Here is a 17,596-nt window from a genome sequence, read left to right on the forward strand (position 1 = left end):
ATGTTGAGGGGTGAGGTTCATCTGTATTTCTGTTTTTCTACTGAGGTGATATACAAATTTGCACCAATCCCATTCTCCAGTGTCTAAACAGCTGTACTTCCTCAACTTTCCATTAAGAACAAAAAGGACTTTACTCAAGCGATCACTGAACTCCCTCTTCGCCTGCCAAGCCTAGAAAGCAAATTAGATCACCGTAGCATGTCTCTGACAAATGAGTCAGGATTTCATTTATCTCGTGATAAATCAGCTCTGGTGGAGCTTCAAAGAAAGTATCTGGAACTTCCCTGTAGGTCCAGCACCTTCGTAAGGCCATCATTTTTACGCAGTGTCCGAGATACTGCTCTCTGCTCGGATGACAACGAACGACTGGCCCCACTGTTGTGCAACCCAGACTGGAGCCTCTTAAAGAGGATCTAAGAAGTGTCTTTGGGAAGAAGATGTATCTGAGTCATTTCTTTAAAGAGGAGGAAATAAATCAGCTTATTGGTAACATGAGAATGTTGGATGCGCTCAGCAGCTTGACATCCCACGCATGTGTGGGAGGGAGAGGGGATGATAACTAGAAGACTTGCATTCGTAATAGAATATCCCTTTAATTATTCTAAATATAAATATAAAGCAATAAATACCAAATGAATAAACATATTCACAGAGGTTATTACACTATTGTATACATATATCTGTCTGGAAACGTAAAAGAGAGGACATAACTGTTCTTTGATATCCTCAGTGATTTACACTGCTAACTTGTGGACAGAGAGAGAAACAAAGACTCTTTAGTTAAAATCACAGCTCATTATCAAATTATACAGATGAAACCAGAACAACTACATTGTGGACATGTTTTCTTCCTAAGAGTGTCCTTCTTTGACGGGGATCTGCTTTGTAGTTCACATAAATCAACACAAAGACGCGTGGACGGATTTCCTCCAAACATGCTGGGGATATTTACATGGGAGATGTTGAGGGTGATCGGTGGCACAAACTTTTTTCACCGAGTTTATGCTACATCCTGCTTGCCTGCCGAGGTCGGTAAAAACTTTATGGATGTTCGAATGGGACACCGACGCGGGCGGGACTCCTCCTGGTGCTGCTGATGGTCGGTCTTACTGTGACAGATGGTCAATGTGTTTGTGAGAGAGAGCGACGGCGACAGCAGGGCGAAGAGGGCTAAACGCAAATCTGGTGCTGAAATTATTCATATCATTATGAAACTGGCAGGGCAAAATACAGTTTATATATAATGTATATATAGTAGGATATGTACAACTCTCGTGAATGGTATGCATCACCCCCCTCTGATGCTTTTCATTTCTCCTGGATCCTGACAGACAATATGATCTTAACAACTAACCACAAGAAATCTATTTAACTGCCTATGTTACAATATATTGTTTGACCAAAAAGTGTAAGGACATTACAACAATGTATGTGGACAATATTACAGCCATGTGTGAGTGAGGAAGATCTCATTCCGATGCCTCCACTCTTCTGTGGAGGCTTTTCCACAGGATCGTGGAACCTGGTTGAATTTGAACAGGCCCCTATTGAGAGCATCTGGGCACTGGTGTTGTGCAATAAAGCCTGACTGACTTCCAGTTCGTGTTCCAGGCTTCAAGTACAGAACAGTCTTTTTGCAGGACAGTCACACAAAACTCAGTAAGCCACGTATTTATTGACTGGGTTCACAAGGCTGAAAGAGGAACGGGTTTTCACCAAAATGTTGCCACAAAGTTGGAAGCAGGTTTTTGTTTCTAAACCATCATCGTATGCTGTAACATTAAAATGAACTAAGGGGTTTAATTTGAACTACAAAAATTAAGTTAGAAAAGGTTGTCTGTATACTTTTGGCCATATAGTGTAAAATAGACAACAGAGTCTGAGTCTATACAGCCTGCATCTGCGTCTGTGTCTGTGGTCTTAAACAGTGGCCTTGGCATTGTGCAGCCATGGTAATCATTTGAATCCACAATAAATATGTAATATTTCTAATCAATGTTTTGCGAATGAGAGCGTAACATAACCATCACAGACATCAAGGTCAATCAAGATTTGGTCTTTCATATCCACTGTTTCTGAGAGAAAAAAACTGATGAATTAGGTAATGTCCTGGTATTTGTCATAGCTCTCTTCAGTTTTATTGTGTCTGCATACAAAATTCTAGGGTTGATAAACTGAGGTATGAAATGTCTTGGACAAAAAAAAGCAAAGTCACATGCTCCCGTGTCAAAGAGCTGCCCATAATTCAGCTCTCCGCTGCAGCAGAACCCTTCTCCATTCCATCCCTCGCTTTCACGCCATTCCACTTCTTGGCAATGCTCTCCGCCAGACCAAAACAATTCAGCAATAAGTTATTTGCGTTCGCGGGGATTCATTTTCAGTTGTTTTTGCATTCCCCTTTTGTAGTGGGCCCTGATTGCCTGTCAGAGTTTCCCCACTCACTGGGAGAATAACGGTTCGTTGGAGCTGACCACTCTGCTGAAAATGCCTCGCTTTGTTAAGAATTGGAACCGTCTACGCTCGGAGCTCCATGCTTGTTGACAGGGTGCTGTTCAGTACAACAACTTCACATAGTCTACAAGTTGTGCCTATTTTGACGGGATTTATGTTCACAAAATAAAAAGACAATGGAATGTTTCTTTTCAATTTCAGGGGAATATCCTTCGACCTCGTATAGGATTTTTTGGAAACGTTTTAGCTACACAAGCTGGCAGCTGGCACCCTGGTCAATGTCCTGATGACACTTCAACTGGAAATGAAGCATAACACTTTCATCAGGGGGACTAAAAGCGTCCAATGATCTAGTCGACCATCCACAGCCTGTTTCTCAGGGACACACAGGCGTCACTGATATTCAGAAGAAAAAAAATCCAAAGATTCCTAGAAAACAGATGCGTACAGGATGTCAAATGTGTGGGTGTTGGTGTCTTGACTCTGCGAGTTGTCATCTCACCATCAGCTGGTCTGCAGGACAATAATGCTTCAGGAGGGAGAGACTCCACGCCTATTACAGGCATCTGGGAGTGGGGCAGGGGGGCCTCTGAGGACAGAACCAGAGGTCCCGGAAGACGGCTTGAGCTGGAGCGGAGGTGCAGATCATAAAGAATAACACAGCAGGGATGAAGGGTGCTTATGGAAATGCTGGGGCTAAAGCAAGGTTCCGGAGACACCGTTTACTCAGCCTGGCAGTATTAGGGGAGTTGGCCGGTGGTTCGTCGCCTCCTCCAGCGTGAGGTGCAGAGCTCGATCCCACTGAGGGAACAACTGAGAGGACACAGAAGCCGGTCGTGTTCAGGCTATTTATGCAGCAGCACCGTATCCACTCAGAGAGAAATGTAAAATATCAAAGTCAGCTGGCAGTATTTTAGATTTGCAAAGATCGAGGGAGGGGATTTTCTGCATACCAGCACATCACACTTGAATGGATACTCGAAGCAAGCTGTCAGAGTTTGAATCCATGCAATGCAACTGAAGACAAGTCATTCGTATTACAACATTATATCTTTGGTGAGGGATCTCAAAACATTATGTAAGAGAGCGGTGCTTGTGCCAGACACTTAAACAGAGTGCAGGGGAGATATTCAGGTGCATGCCACTGAGCACGCAGCTCTCGTCTTTGTCTGCCATACTTGGAAATAGTTGTTTGAGCTTGCTTACCACAATAACAATCCGAAGCCAAGCCATTAAAAGAGGCTGGGTAATAAAAATGTTTTTTGAAATAGTTATAGCTTTCATGTTTACAATAAAACCTAATCATAAACAGTTTTAAATGACTCGGGTATCGTGCATGGGTCCACAGGTAATTACATAATTCATTTTATGCAGAGAAGTGGGCTAACTCTGTCTGAACCACAGTGGCTGTGGGACCATTCACACGGGGCTGCATCTCAGCTTTCAAATACAATTCAAAGTTCGTGCAAATTATTCACAGTATGTCCAAACTCTTAATCACTAAGATGAAGATAAATTACTTGATTGGGAATAACAATGATGTAAAGGAGGATTAATTATGATTTTTCTTCCCCCCCTCTCATTACTCTGCTGAGTGTGAACTAGAAAATGAATCGTTTGTTTAAAATAAAGTGAGACATCTGGTGACAGTGAGAAACCTAACTCCCAAGTTAATTTAGACAGGAGTCCAAGAGTGGGAACAATTGATCAGAAATTCAACTGTTTTTGCTTCTCTATGCACGATGAACATTGTGGCTGTGCGTATCCCATCCCTGACAACAGGGCCTGACAGGACGTGAGCACAGCGCGTTGGTAGATGGCTCTGTGCGTTTCAAGAAGAAATGTGCTCTCATCCCGTTGCCAATGCAGTTTCACATTTTAGGAGGTGTATAGCTGAAATCACTTGAGTGCCATTCGATGACTCAGAGGAAGAGGGAGCTCTGGTATGAAGGTATGAAGTGACTCACACGGCGGTGCACACACACAGGTGGCATTGGTTTGGTCAGGCCAGTGCCTTTCCCTTGACTAGGAGACACCTGAAGTGAGAGAAGCATCCGCGACCCCCTCAAGTCACCCCTATCATACCACCACCCAACCACCCTAAACCACCACCTTCCACAAACCACGCTACAGTAGGCAGCAGGCACACCAGGGGAGTCAAGAGTCGGGTGTCTGCTCCAATTCCACAAACTGGAATCACATAGCAGAGGAGAACCCATTAAGCAAGTCCTGGACTTTGGCTGACTCCCCAGCAGCATTGGCCCCTCATCATTACCCCCCCACCCCACCCCTCCCAACCCCAACCGCCACCCTTCGCTCTTCCTTTTACTCCTCCCACGAGCACTCCCACCCCCCCAAAAAGGCTCAGCTGCCAGGAACTAAGATGTATGGGCCTCTGCAGAGAACCGCCTCCAAGGTAGCACTTCTCTTCTCTGCCAGCAAAAATAAGACATTCTGCTCTCTCTCTCTCGCCTCCTCTCTGTCTCGGTCTCTCACATCCTCACAATACAAGTCCCTGCACAATCACAGTGGTCAGAGAGCTGCCAGAAGCGGCAGCCAACAGCTACACTCTGTTTTGCCCCCTCTTTCCCCTCTGGTTCTGAGAAAAATCTCCTTTGCCCAAGAAAGTCCATGTAGATAGGGGCCAGCCAGTTTGAGAGGGAATGTGTATTCTCTGAGGTAGGTTGCTATGTACACACTGGAGAACTGGAGAACAGACAAGATTGTGCTTAAAAAAAAAATCTAGCAAATATCTTCAAAATTACAGGTCAAACAAATGCAAATATTGGCATGAGGATACAGATAGAGATGGACACATGCACATGCTCAGATTCGGGAACATGTAATTGAATCATGTTCATGCTGAGCCCAGTGAAATGCTCTACAGTAATCCCTATCCTAACTTTAACATGAATATAATTATAACATCATATCAAACACTTGATCCCTGAGCTGCCCCTTTTCAAAATAATGGTAAGACTTTCTAATTTTTGCAGCTAATCGTTATAGTGTTTTTGTGAACAGTGTTTTTTTTCAACGTTTTCAAACATCACACAGATTGAAAAGGAAAAAAAAACACCACATGAATTTCATTTTACTCCAGAGCAAGTGGAGAAATCCGGATGTCACGCAACCGCATCACTTTTGCCTTTAAATGATCTTAAGAAGCAGCTCCGGCCTATAATTAGTTCAGCATCGTGTCGTTTAATGTCTGAAGGTTTTACAGACTATTACATCCAGTGAGTAAGTTTCTAATAAAAGATCAAAAAGGCACTTATATATATTTGACAACTTCCATGCAACCAGGACAATCTATAAAGCAAATTGGTGTATTGCGGTATTTCACATCTGTCTTCGTACTTATGGTAGGTCACCAATAGTGGGGCAGACTGACTTGAAGTGTGAACGCTCTCTGACGTAATGGATACATCTGTATTTCAGGACCAGTGTGAACATGCCTGTGTCCTCCTGACCGGACCAGCTGAGAAAACACTCCTGGCTGCACACTCCACAACATAAAAACTGAAAAATTTGAATTCCTTCAGTCACATCCCATGGTACTCATTTGGTTTGGCCTGGAACTGACATCACACCTACTCCTCATTTCATAATATACTGCAATGGGAGAGTTTAACGTGCAGTACATCACAGGCTGATTTATGTCAAGTCGTAAAGAGGTAGTAATGATCCTTATGTAGCATCTCGGCTTTTGAGTGAGAAATACAAGGTCGTCAAGAGATTTTTTTTCCCAGGAAAATTGTACTTTATACTGCAATTCAGTCATATCAATTCCATTATGTAAAGTGGATGACATGGGTATATGCACTCTGGTGCTGTAGAGTACAGCCAAGACAGGTTTTTAAAAACTCAACAACGCATGACAGAAGGGATCTATTTGCCCCAAATCAATAATTTATGCTTGCCTGACAAACAACATTTTTGGCAAAGTAAATATTAAGCTGTACTACTCAATATTTTGATATCAACAAACGATCAAATGACAGTAATCTGAAAGGGATCCCTCCTTTAGAAAATAATGATCCATCTCTGTTCCCATTGAGCTCGATGAAGCGTTTTTTAATCTTTAAACTTATTATTTTGGTTTTATGGCCAGCAAATGTACTTGTTGGTTCACATCGACCGTGTTTCCAGTGGGAGCAGGCAACTGTTGGCTTGGCCGTAGGCTAACAGCCCAGTGCCAAACAACGGACGTGGAAATTTAGCAACCAGCTATGGAGCAGTTAGCTGCTGACAACTCGGATATTTCCCTCTGGAGTTGGTAGGAAAAATTAAAACAGTCAATAATGGAGTTTCAAGAATACAAATGCAAATACAGTTGTTCCCATGTCTTCCATGGGAACAATTTGTCTGAACACACCCCACAACCTGCCTCAGTCGTGTCGTGTCGTGGGGTGTGTGTGTGTGTGTGTGTGTGTGTGTTTTTTAAACAAGCAGCTGTTTGCTCCTAATTTAATCATGACAGCATATACTGTAAGGTGATAATACATCGAAAGTTACATTATAAAACAATAATAATGTTAAGCTTCACTCATAGTTGTGTGAAGCATGACTTGGAGACCATTGAATGAGGTCACCCAATGTCACATTTCCCCGGGAATTCTATTTTTCTATTCTATTCATTAGCATATATTAGTTTTGCAGATTTTTGGTCATAAACCAAAGTCTTTTGTGAATATTTCAGATGAACAGTCAAAGATCAGTTTTAATGTGTATTCTCTTCAGACCTTGAATATCAAGGCAAATCCCTATAATAATAATATATATATATTTTTTTTTTTTTTTTTTTTAAAACAACAACAAAAAGGGTTGGGAATGTGTGGATTATTCACTGACAAAAACAACATTATTATCACACAAATTATTTTCCCACCTGTCTGGTCAAGTGAGTTCAAATGTCTGGGGAAGCTGGAGAAATACCCCTGCAGCTGATGAAGGCAGGGCTGTTATGAGTTTGAATGAGCCTCGATGTAATTTGTTGTAGCTTCATGAATTTCTAACCTTCATCTATACCTCTAGGCTAAGAAATGCATGCCAATTACTTTTAGTGGGAATGGAATCACACTATTGTGGCTGACATTACTGTCAGTAGAACTGGCCATTAACATCTGATATCTATCACTGTGCTTAAAGGGGAGACATAAAGTAAAATCTAATGCAGAAGCTCAGACACAAACCCTGCAATTGAATCAACATATTGCAATTGAACTACATATGTTGATCACGACGAACCTTGGTCCCCAGCTTCCATCCTTTATGCGTCTGTTTTTCTCGTGGCTGTGGGGACTTGTGGATGACCATGTCCCTGCTCATAAAGCTTGTGTGGTCATACAGTGGTTTTAATAGCACGACAGACATGGCAATCATCATTCTTATTAAAAAACAAGGCATGATATGATCATTTTAGCTTTTATGAAGCACTCATCAAATCACGTTCTCAAACACACATGCAAATTCAAAAGGAAAAAGGCTATAATTAAAGTCTAATCACTTTCTTTAATGTCTCTCCAGACATTGTTAAAATACTGAGCAAAAGAACTACATACAAAAAAAACAATATAGCAAATGTATTCTCAACGATAAATCATTAGTTTAAATTCTTCAGCCAACCTATTCAGAAAGGGTTGGTGGATAAATGGGAGTGATACAGTTCAGAAGAGCTCTGACTCACTTACTCACTAATTACCTCCTGACCTCACATAGGCAGTAACCAGGGCATGAAGAGGTCAGTGGTCAAACAGATACAGTTAAGTTTAAGATCCATGGTATTTTTTAAATGTATTGAAGTTTTAGAGGACAATAACATAGATCTGAGCAGAGCAGCCTTCTTGATATCTGACATCTACCATAGCTTGATCAGCCAGGTTAAGATAAAGCAGTGTTTTGTGAGGTTGTTTCTTTCTAGAGGCTGCACCTGAAATAGAGAATTCAACCAAGAGAAAGCCTCAGATAAAGTATTAAAATAACAGATAAAAGGGAAAAATGACCAAGAAACGAGAGGAGGATACGGCGAGCCAACTCTATCGTTAATTCAACTCATTTCCGGGAATCACCCTCGTGCCATGATTGGAAATAAGGAAGACATTTGTTTAGCCCAAGGAGCGTTAATTTGTTAGAGCGATAATTAGATGTAAGCAGACCTTGTTGCTCAGCATGCCAACTATAACACACACGGGTAACGATACACTCACACTGAGGAAATGGCCGGGCTGGACTGATGGAGTTCCACAAAGGCCAAGGACATTTATCACTGGATGTAGAAACATCAGAAGAGTTTGATGCCAAAGCAAGAATAAATGCTGCCAAAACTGTTGATTGAGTAGGCAGGGGTTTGTGGAACAGTATAAGGAAGTAAGTCACTTGAAAGGGTAAAGGGAAGGAAAAAAAAATCTTGAGGCATATTCCACTTTGGCAGTTCCTCACCTTGGTAATATAAGAATGGTGAACCAGCAGAAGAATTATGCAAAGTCTCCAAGAAACTGGCAACGAGGCCAACAAGGCTTTTGCTGACATTTTATTTGCATCTGGACTGAAATTCTAAATCCCTTGGATAGCACTCTTAGTCGCTACGTGCCATCTGATGTGGTCAAAGAGCTTGTGATGAAAATATTGTGTGTGATTATCTGGCATTCACTTTGAATGTTTCAGAGGGAATTTTGAGGCATAACAAAACAGAGCCATATCTATAAGTCACGGTGTCTAGGTCTCACTGATGTGGCAAGGCGGGCTGCAACTCTTGCCCCATTTTCTGGATAAACCTGTGACATCTCTCTCAGATGAGTGTTGGGCGAAAAACAGATAAGTTTTCCATGAGGCATGTTCTTTTCTGGCTCATTCTTTCAGACAGGGGGGAGTAAATGGAGAAAACTTTGGGGGAATGCTGAACATGCATGAAGGAAAACAGTCCTCCCAAATGACTGTGATGACTGGGGGACAGAGTGTGTACTGATCCGGGCGAGAGGCCAAGCCAAACAACCCAGTGGGGCAAAGGGGAAGCCATAGCCGGGAAAGAGGGAGTTCAAATAACATATATGGAGGGTGAACAGGACAAACCGAGACAAATGCCATTACAGTGCAGAAAAAAGAAAAAAAAAACTAAGAAGCCAGGAGGGAACCTGGGAGTTGTAGGAGTATTTCCCCTCGGGAGGGCATCAGGGTCTATTTGCACAGCGATGTGGAGCCACCTGTTTAATGGTGCTTAACGTGCACAAACACAAACATGCTGCACACACGAATGTGCTTGCCCTCATGTGATATGCGGTATCTCTACCTCTGCCTTTCCCCTCCTTTTTCACACACACACACACACACACACTCACACACACACACACACACACACACACACACACACACACACACACACACACACACACACACACACACACACACACACACACACACACACACACACACACACACACACACACACACACACACACACACACACACACACACACACACACACACACACACACACACACACACACACACACACACACACACACACACACACACACACACTCGATGACCTCCTGGATGCTGTGTTTTCTGCACAACGGTACTTGTACTGCCAAGTCACACAGCTTGAGCAGCAGGGAGGTCCAGAAGCCCAGCGGGAGATGGTACGTGACAGAGAGCAGGCTGTGTTCGAATGTGTGTGTGTGTCAGGTTGGAGGAGATATTTTGTGAACTCTCCCGAAAACGAAAACGTGAGCTTGCATGAAGGTATACAGAACATACAGATGACTGGCGTCGTGGTTTGACAATCATGTACATGCCCGAGTGTCTTCCAGTGGAGGGGAAAGGATTTAAAACAATAAGACAGAGGGCGAAACATCTGACATCCATATGGAAAAAAAAGATTTTGATCAAGTTTGTGGCTTCATGGAGCCTAAAGTAGCTGCCTGTAAAATAAAGAATACAACAAGAGATGCGCAACATCAGCGCTCTCTGTGTTGACTCGTGTGCGTGTGTGACCGGTTGCATGCACATGTGTATACAAACTGTGCCTGGTTCCACCACAGAGGGAGGAGAAGAGAGGCGAAGACATGTGCGCGTCACGCTGCATCGATTGCTCGCTCGAACCTCTGAAAGTGATTTTCTCACCGTATCTTGGAGGAAATGATTCATTAGGCTGTGGCCCAGTTGGGATCACTCTGACATGGAATAAGAAGCAGCCACTCACCCCAGGCTGGTGCAGTTGGAGTGTGCACCGAGACGAAGGGGAACATGGGAAGCAGGCCATGAAGGCCATGATGGGAGGGGGGATTTGAAATGGCAGGGATGGATGGATGCTAGGGGAAGAGGAATGGAAGGCAGCGCAGAAGGAGAGGGAGGAAGCAGTGAAGGAGGGACAGCGAGGGGGAAAGGGGAGCCTCTGTGGCTTTGAGTCAACAGTACAACAGCTCCCAGACAAGATTGTCTTTCCTGGAACACCGCAGGGCCACTCAGCACGAAGGAGAATAATGCAATGTACTAATCTTTCTAAGGTCATCTTGAACACATCTTTGTCGATTGTCACAGTATCCTGTCTCCGCACTGCAGCCTTTGGGAAACTTGTGCCAACACAATACAGTGCAGATGGGTATATTGTTGTTTGAAATAAAACTTAAAACAGACGTGCAGCCACTGACTGCAGTGATATGATGAGATGAGATGAGACGCTGCAGTTACACACGGCTTAAATAGCTTTTCTCCCTTGTTTGATTATGTCATTTTGTCACTCATCAATCAGGTCGATCAGCTGGTTTCACTTTAGACTGCACATGATGTGTGTAAGCTGAGTTTTTGTTGCATTCCACATACCTAGAGACTCATATTTACATTTTGGGAAAATCCACTGCTTGGCCCGTTTACTTGACATTATTCATCAGAATCTCAGACATCATATTGCATTCCATTCAAAGTCAAACATCGGACGTTCCCTGTTGAATTTTCTGACCTCCTGCCTCCGTCATCCCCAGCGTTCGGGTGTAAAAGAAACACCCATCTGATATTAAACAGCTGCTTTCTAATGAAGTTCATGACTAATTTTGATAAATAACCAACTCATGAGTGCACATAGTTTAATTATTAAACCACAAACTTAACTAAATATGGATTCAACAGCTTGAAACAACTGATCAGCCAAAATCATTCATGTGCTAATGCGCTGCATTTACTTTTTTTTATTAAACTAGACTTAATATTTTCCTCTAGAGAGTAACATAATGCCATTTTGCATCATTTATTCTTGCAATGAAATTCAATGTATCATACTGTTTAGAACAGTTTTCAGACATGAACTCTGGAAAATAGGTCTGGACATTTTTCTGGTGTTCCCATTCAGATATGATGAAAGCAGGAGGAGATTGTCTGAGCCGGATGTATTCACAACAACAGGAGAACTTCCAGAACATTCTGACATGATGATAATTTCGCTGTGGAAAGCAATTTTTTTGTTAAGTCATCAACATGTCCACTCGCTGTGAATTTTCCAGAGATTTTCCTGCTGTATTCTCACGTGAGCTCTCATTTATTTCGGATATTTTACTAGGGGACTGGCAGGAAACATTCTGGAAGTCGTCACCACCTGTCAACGACACTGCGGTTATTGATCGGACTGTGTCTCATCACCCTTTTCTTAGTAGGGGAATATCTGTCCCAGCTGCCTGAAACACGGGATCATTTTACAGCCTAATCAAGGAACCTGTCATAACTCCAGATGTTCCAACAGTTAACTAATTTACTGCTTCTAACATGAAAATAAAATGTAACATCCTTTAACGTTTTGCAAAAAGTTTAAGCTGGTAACTTCAATGAGTGCAGTTGAGCTCACGAGCGACTAGGCCGAAGGCTGATCGAGCTCCATCTGGGACACCTCAACATCCCGAAGTGACCAGCCAGCGTGAGTGCTGATAGGAGATAAGGAGGGTCTGACTTATGTGGAATGCAATGTGGTCTAAACTGAACAGAGGCGTGTTAAAGATAACCCCAAATTTTCCAGAAGTGGTTGGAGTTGGGAGGGAAAAAAAGAGATGAGAGTGAAAACAAAGAAGAGAATGAGCAAAGATAAGAAAGGGAGGCCTGGATTATATGTTAAGCCTCATTACTCAAACTCCCACTCAGTTTGATGAAGTAAGAGACAGACAGAGGAATAGGGTGAAAATGCAAACGTAAATAGTACAGAGCATATCATTTTGTGTGTGCATGTGTGTGTGTGCGTGTGTAGCAGCAGTGTGGGTGTTCACGTCTCCCACATGACATCGTGCTTCAGCTGAAGCTTGTAATAAAGCAGCAAATTATGAATTAGATAAGTGTCAGTGAGCTATTGGTCTGGGAGCACAGAAACCATCCCCACCACACTACATTTGAGAATGTGACTTTCTGGCCCTGGCTTCATCTATCATCTTGTAAAAACCATAAAGGCCTGCGTGTGTAAGCAGATGTGTGCGCTTCCGAGAGTTTCCACTGAGTTACTCACATTAGTCGGGCCAGTCTTCGTGTACCTCAAAACCCCAAAGACGTGTTAAATGGTCAGATTCCGGATGTATTCATGGTTGCAGACGCAAGATGGTAATTTACTTGTTATCTGTCACAACAAGACAGTAAAATCACAGATGGTTACTTAGTGTCGCCTTGCACTGAAGTGATGTTTTGCAGTAAATACGGTGCTAGCAGGTTTTCTAATTTAACTTGTGTTCATATGAAGGAGGTTTGAAGAATTGTTTGTATGACTCTCCATCAGAAAATCCACTCTGAAGCACAGCAAGGGAAACCTGTGAGACATGTGGCCTTGATCAGAGAAAGTAGTACCATGACATCATTGTCACATAATTGACTCTCATCGTCCGTTGCTCTCTCTCCTCCTCTATGGCCACAGCCATTGAAGTTTCGCTCTTTCATGTGATTATAGTCTTCGGCTGCAATATTGAAGACTATGAGTCTGGATATACAGTTCTTTTCAAACTGGATACCTAGCAGACAGTCAGGCTCTCCATTTAGATTTATTAATTGCAAATTATGTTGTACTTTTAATGGACCTGAACTTGTTAACAGTCCACATAAATCACAAGCATTTCAAGCCTTACATTAGGTCAAGTTTAGCATCTGATAGTAAGTAACCATAATAGGTGAACAAATTAGGTCATCAAGTCATAGACAGTAAATAACAATTGGCGTAGTCACGGAATCCGGAAAGTGAAACCAAAGCGCCTGAAACCTGTCTGATCTGGAATGACCAGCAGGGGGCGACTCCAATGGTTGCAAAAAAAGATGTTTATACGTAGAAGTCTATGAGAAAATTACTCTACTTCTCACTTGGTTTATAACGTCAGTAAATATTTTCCTGAGGAGTTTATGGTATCAATCTCTAGTTTCAAATCTTCTTCAATACAGCAGGATGTTCACTAAATAGTTAGTAAATAGTGAGTGAAATAGGCAATAAATCACTGCATGCATTGGGCCATGGATACCCCTCAAATTATTGCTAATGCTGACCGATGGGTGCAGGGCGCAGGTGTAGGTGGACCTGCAGTGGACGAGCTCTCATTCAGGCCCACCCATCGGCTCCTCCAGATTGGATTACAATACATCTGGTTTATAAAAAACAAGATGGCGCAGGCAAAAATGCCAAACTCGAGGCTTCAAAACATCCGTTCACAAACCAATGGGTGATGTCACACATCACACCAGTTTCAGTGTAACTCAGTGAAATTTATGAGCTCCTTGCAGGATGAAGGGCAAGTGCCAGTAGGCCGACTATTGTGCTGTTGTTGTCATGCCGTAAATTAAGTCAAGCTGTCCCACCGCTTGTGCCAAGCTCATTGTCGTAGCTGTTTTCCGCAGAGCAGCCATTCCTCGTGTAGAGAAGCAGTGGTGATACACCGAGCAGATTACCTCTAGCGAACTTGTTCTTAAACAGCAACCACATGCTGCAACATATAATAAAAAACATGATTTTAACCACAGGCCTGATGGGAACTATGATGTGACTCAGTCCTGACAGTACATGTTGTCATCTTTCTCTTTATTCAGTTATCCTTTCTCTTTCATCTGCCCTGCCCTCCACTTCCGAATAGTAAATTAGTGGTTAATTGCTTCCTAAATTTGACATCTGTCGTAACTTTTCAGATTTAGATGTTACATTAGAATATGATAAGATTATGTAATATGCAACTCAGAGACATGCCAGAGGCACACAGGTATTTGGCCATAAACCAAACCAGTCTATCCAATACTGATCTGACTCACCAGACGTAGACGGAAGGTTCAAACCTGCCATTGGTGTAAACTTTGGGATTCACGATGGACTTGAGATCTGTGGACAATGCTGAAACCTTTAAAAAAGACATAGCCAAGGACCCTCTTGTTTTGCTTTGCTTTTGTGTAATCTCTCTCTGATCTGTTTTTTTGTTTTTTGTTTTTTTTGCTCTAATTGTGTTTTATATCTTCATGTATGCTCTTGAAAGGTGCTTTATGAATGAAAGTTTCATTCTGTACTTCTGGCCTGTTGCCATTTTCAAAATCCCCTTTTTACAGACAACAAAGGTTGACCAAGGTTTGGATCGCTCATTCACACAGTCCGCATACATTGTAGTGTTTTTAGGGATTTAGCCATTTACTTTTTTTGATTTATTTAGAGGCTTTTCTGAATTAGCAATTTTAATGAAAGCAATGGCTTCCCCACATGCAAATGCCCCATTACTGCATCCCGGGCTTAGTGCCACCCAAGACAATTGCGTTAGATAAGAGCTTATTTAGTTACTAAAATAGTAAATAGTTAAAATGTGCAACATGTGAGTGAATTAAAGTTTATCTGTATCCTTATTTGTTTTCCTTTAATTTCATCTAATTTCACTGTGGGACATTTACACAAATATTTGACTTTGCGGGAGAGAATATGGCAATAAACACTTTTATGATCTAGTAAAGAGAGGAAATAAAACTAAATGAATAAGCTGACAAGTGATGGTCAGGCTGGAGTTTAAAAAGGGATGGTTGGGAGTTTTAGGAAGCTTGCCTAATTTTCCAAGGACTGAGAGTCCTTTCAGCCCATCTAAGAACTTTAAATCACTTGCAGAAGTTCGGGTGAATGCTTAATGTGAGAACAAAAAAAGTTCACACCAAGATTTAATCAATCATTTTTGTAAAAAAAAGAAAAGAGAAGAAAAGCAAAAAGTGAATGTTGTAGGAGGCACCATATTTCTTTCGTTGTTGTAAGTTCATAGCCGCTGATTTGGTAAATAAATAAACGGCTGTTCCTGGAACTTTTTTGATGAACTGTGATGACTCCCGGGGGAAGGCAAATCACATTTAACAAAGGGAATAACTGTCTCTAAAGCATCTAAAACATCCAAGTCAGCTTCAGTATACCTAAGTAGTTTTAATTAGACCAACCAAATGCACATTGCTGTGGTCAAAACTCACTGGGATAGAACACTGGCAAATACCGACAACAAACTCGTCTACACAGCTGATACATTCAAGCCCCGTTAAATCTCTCCTCTGTTCCTCTGTGTTTATTATGTATCGCGTTGTTTCCTGTTACTTACAGACAAATTAATCCCATTTGTGGTTAAAAAATAAATAAATACATTTTAAAAATCAAGCTCTCAATCAAGGTGATGAGAGAAAGGACACAGTGTGTGGGAACGTATCATTCCAAAATTCAGATGACATGATTCTTAATCACGGAGGGTAAGTCTCCCTAAACAAACCCTTCCCGTCTGCACGACCAAAGAAACCGCATCCCGGTGTTTCTCAAAAAATGGTTAACCTAGTGACAGCGCTTGAAAAGTTTCGCAGGGATGTGCGCGCCGCTATGATGTGTTGCGTAATTCCTGGAGACGGCAGTGTAATCTATCAGTGAGTGCAGCATGACAAAGTAGGAGGCGAGGTGAGGTAAGGTGAAAAGAAGAAGGGGGGAGGGTCAACCTCGCTTAAACTGCTGGGTAATATCAGTGCAGCTCGGAGACACATTATGTAAGATGCTGGGTGTAATCTGGAAAACAGCGAAGGAAAGGAGGTCAGCGACGTATCTCCTTGCAGAGGAGAGACTGTGAAGCTTCTCAGAGTCGGACTCACACAGGTTTGAATTCATAAGTATAAAAGTCTCAAGGAGACTTACGTGGCTCGACAAAACAACAGATTCGTCGCAATTAAGCAGATGTAAAAACCTGTATGGTGTGTAACCCTAATACCGCAATCTATCCATGTGCTGCCTGTTGTCTCTGCTCTCCCACAGTTTGAATCACTCAGTTGAATATCGGAAAGTCACTCAGACACACATCTACAGTAAATCTTCATACACACACACACACACACACACACACACACACACACACACACACACACACACACACACACACACACACACACACACACACACACACACACACACACACACACACACACACACACACACACACACACACACACACACACACACACACACACACAGCCTGATGTATAATTCATTCCCATTCGGTTCCCACTCAGGGATTTGAAGCGATTGCTTTAGCAGTGCATCTATCCACTAAAGGTCTTAACCAGCACATATTCACAGCAGGTAAATCCGCCAGACATATTTATCATAAGAAGCTTGATGCCGTGTGTGGGATGTCAGAGGCATCCGGGGAACTAGATATTGCTAGACACAAAGTATATTTTCTAGGAATAATTGCTTCTATTCCAAACAACGTATGTCAAATAGGTTGCCCCACGTGGAAAACAATCAAATGACTATTGTTGGGGGTTGTACTCCTGAACTTGATGCAGGATCAGTGGCGCAATAAAATAACTTGTATTCATTAGTTAGAAATAGCTATTTATATTTTTGACTGTACTTTGGAGAAAAAACATTCATCTCTATATTAAGGTTTTGTTTCTTTAGTTGCAGATTAGTCTTTTTATGATACTAGTAGATCATTGGGCAGCAGCGTCAGGGTGCCGCACTCTAGCTGATAAGGTGAAGACGAAAGGCCTCACCAAAAGATCCAACTGCTTCCTGCGCAGTCACTTGGAACCTGCTCCACTGTCACCAGAGGTCACAGGACAGGTGACCCCAAACTCCAATAACCAGCAGCAGATGAGCCGGCGAAGGAAGACACCGCAGGAGCACAGGAAAAGACTGGGGCAGGAACAATGT

The sequence above is a fragment of the Scophthalmus maximus genome, chromosome 15 (assembly GCF_022379125.1).
Source record: "Scophthalmus maximus strain ysfricsl-2021 chromosome 15, ASM2237912v1, whole genome shotgun sequence".
NCBI classification, from domain to species: Eukaryota; Metazoa; Chordata; class Actinopteri; order Pleuronectiformes; family Scophthalmidae; genus Scophthalmus; species Scophthalmus maximus.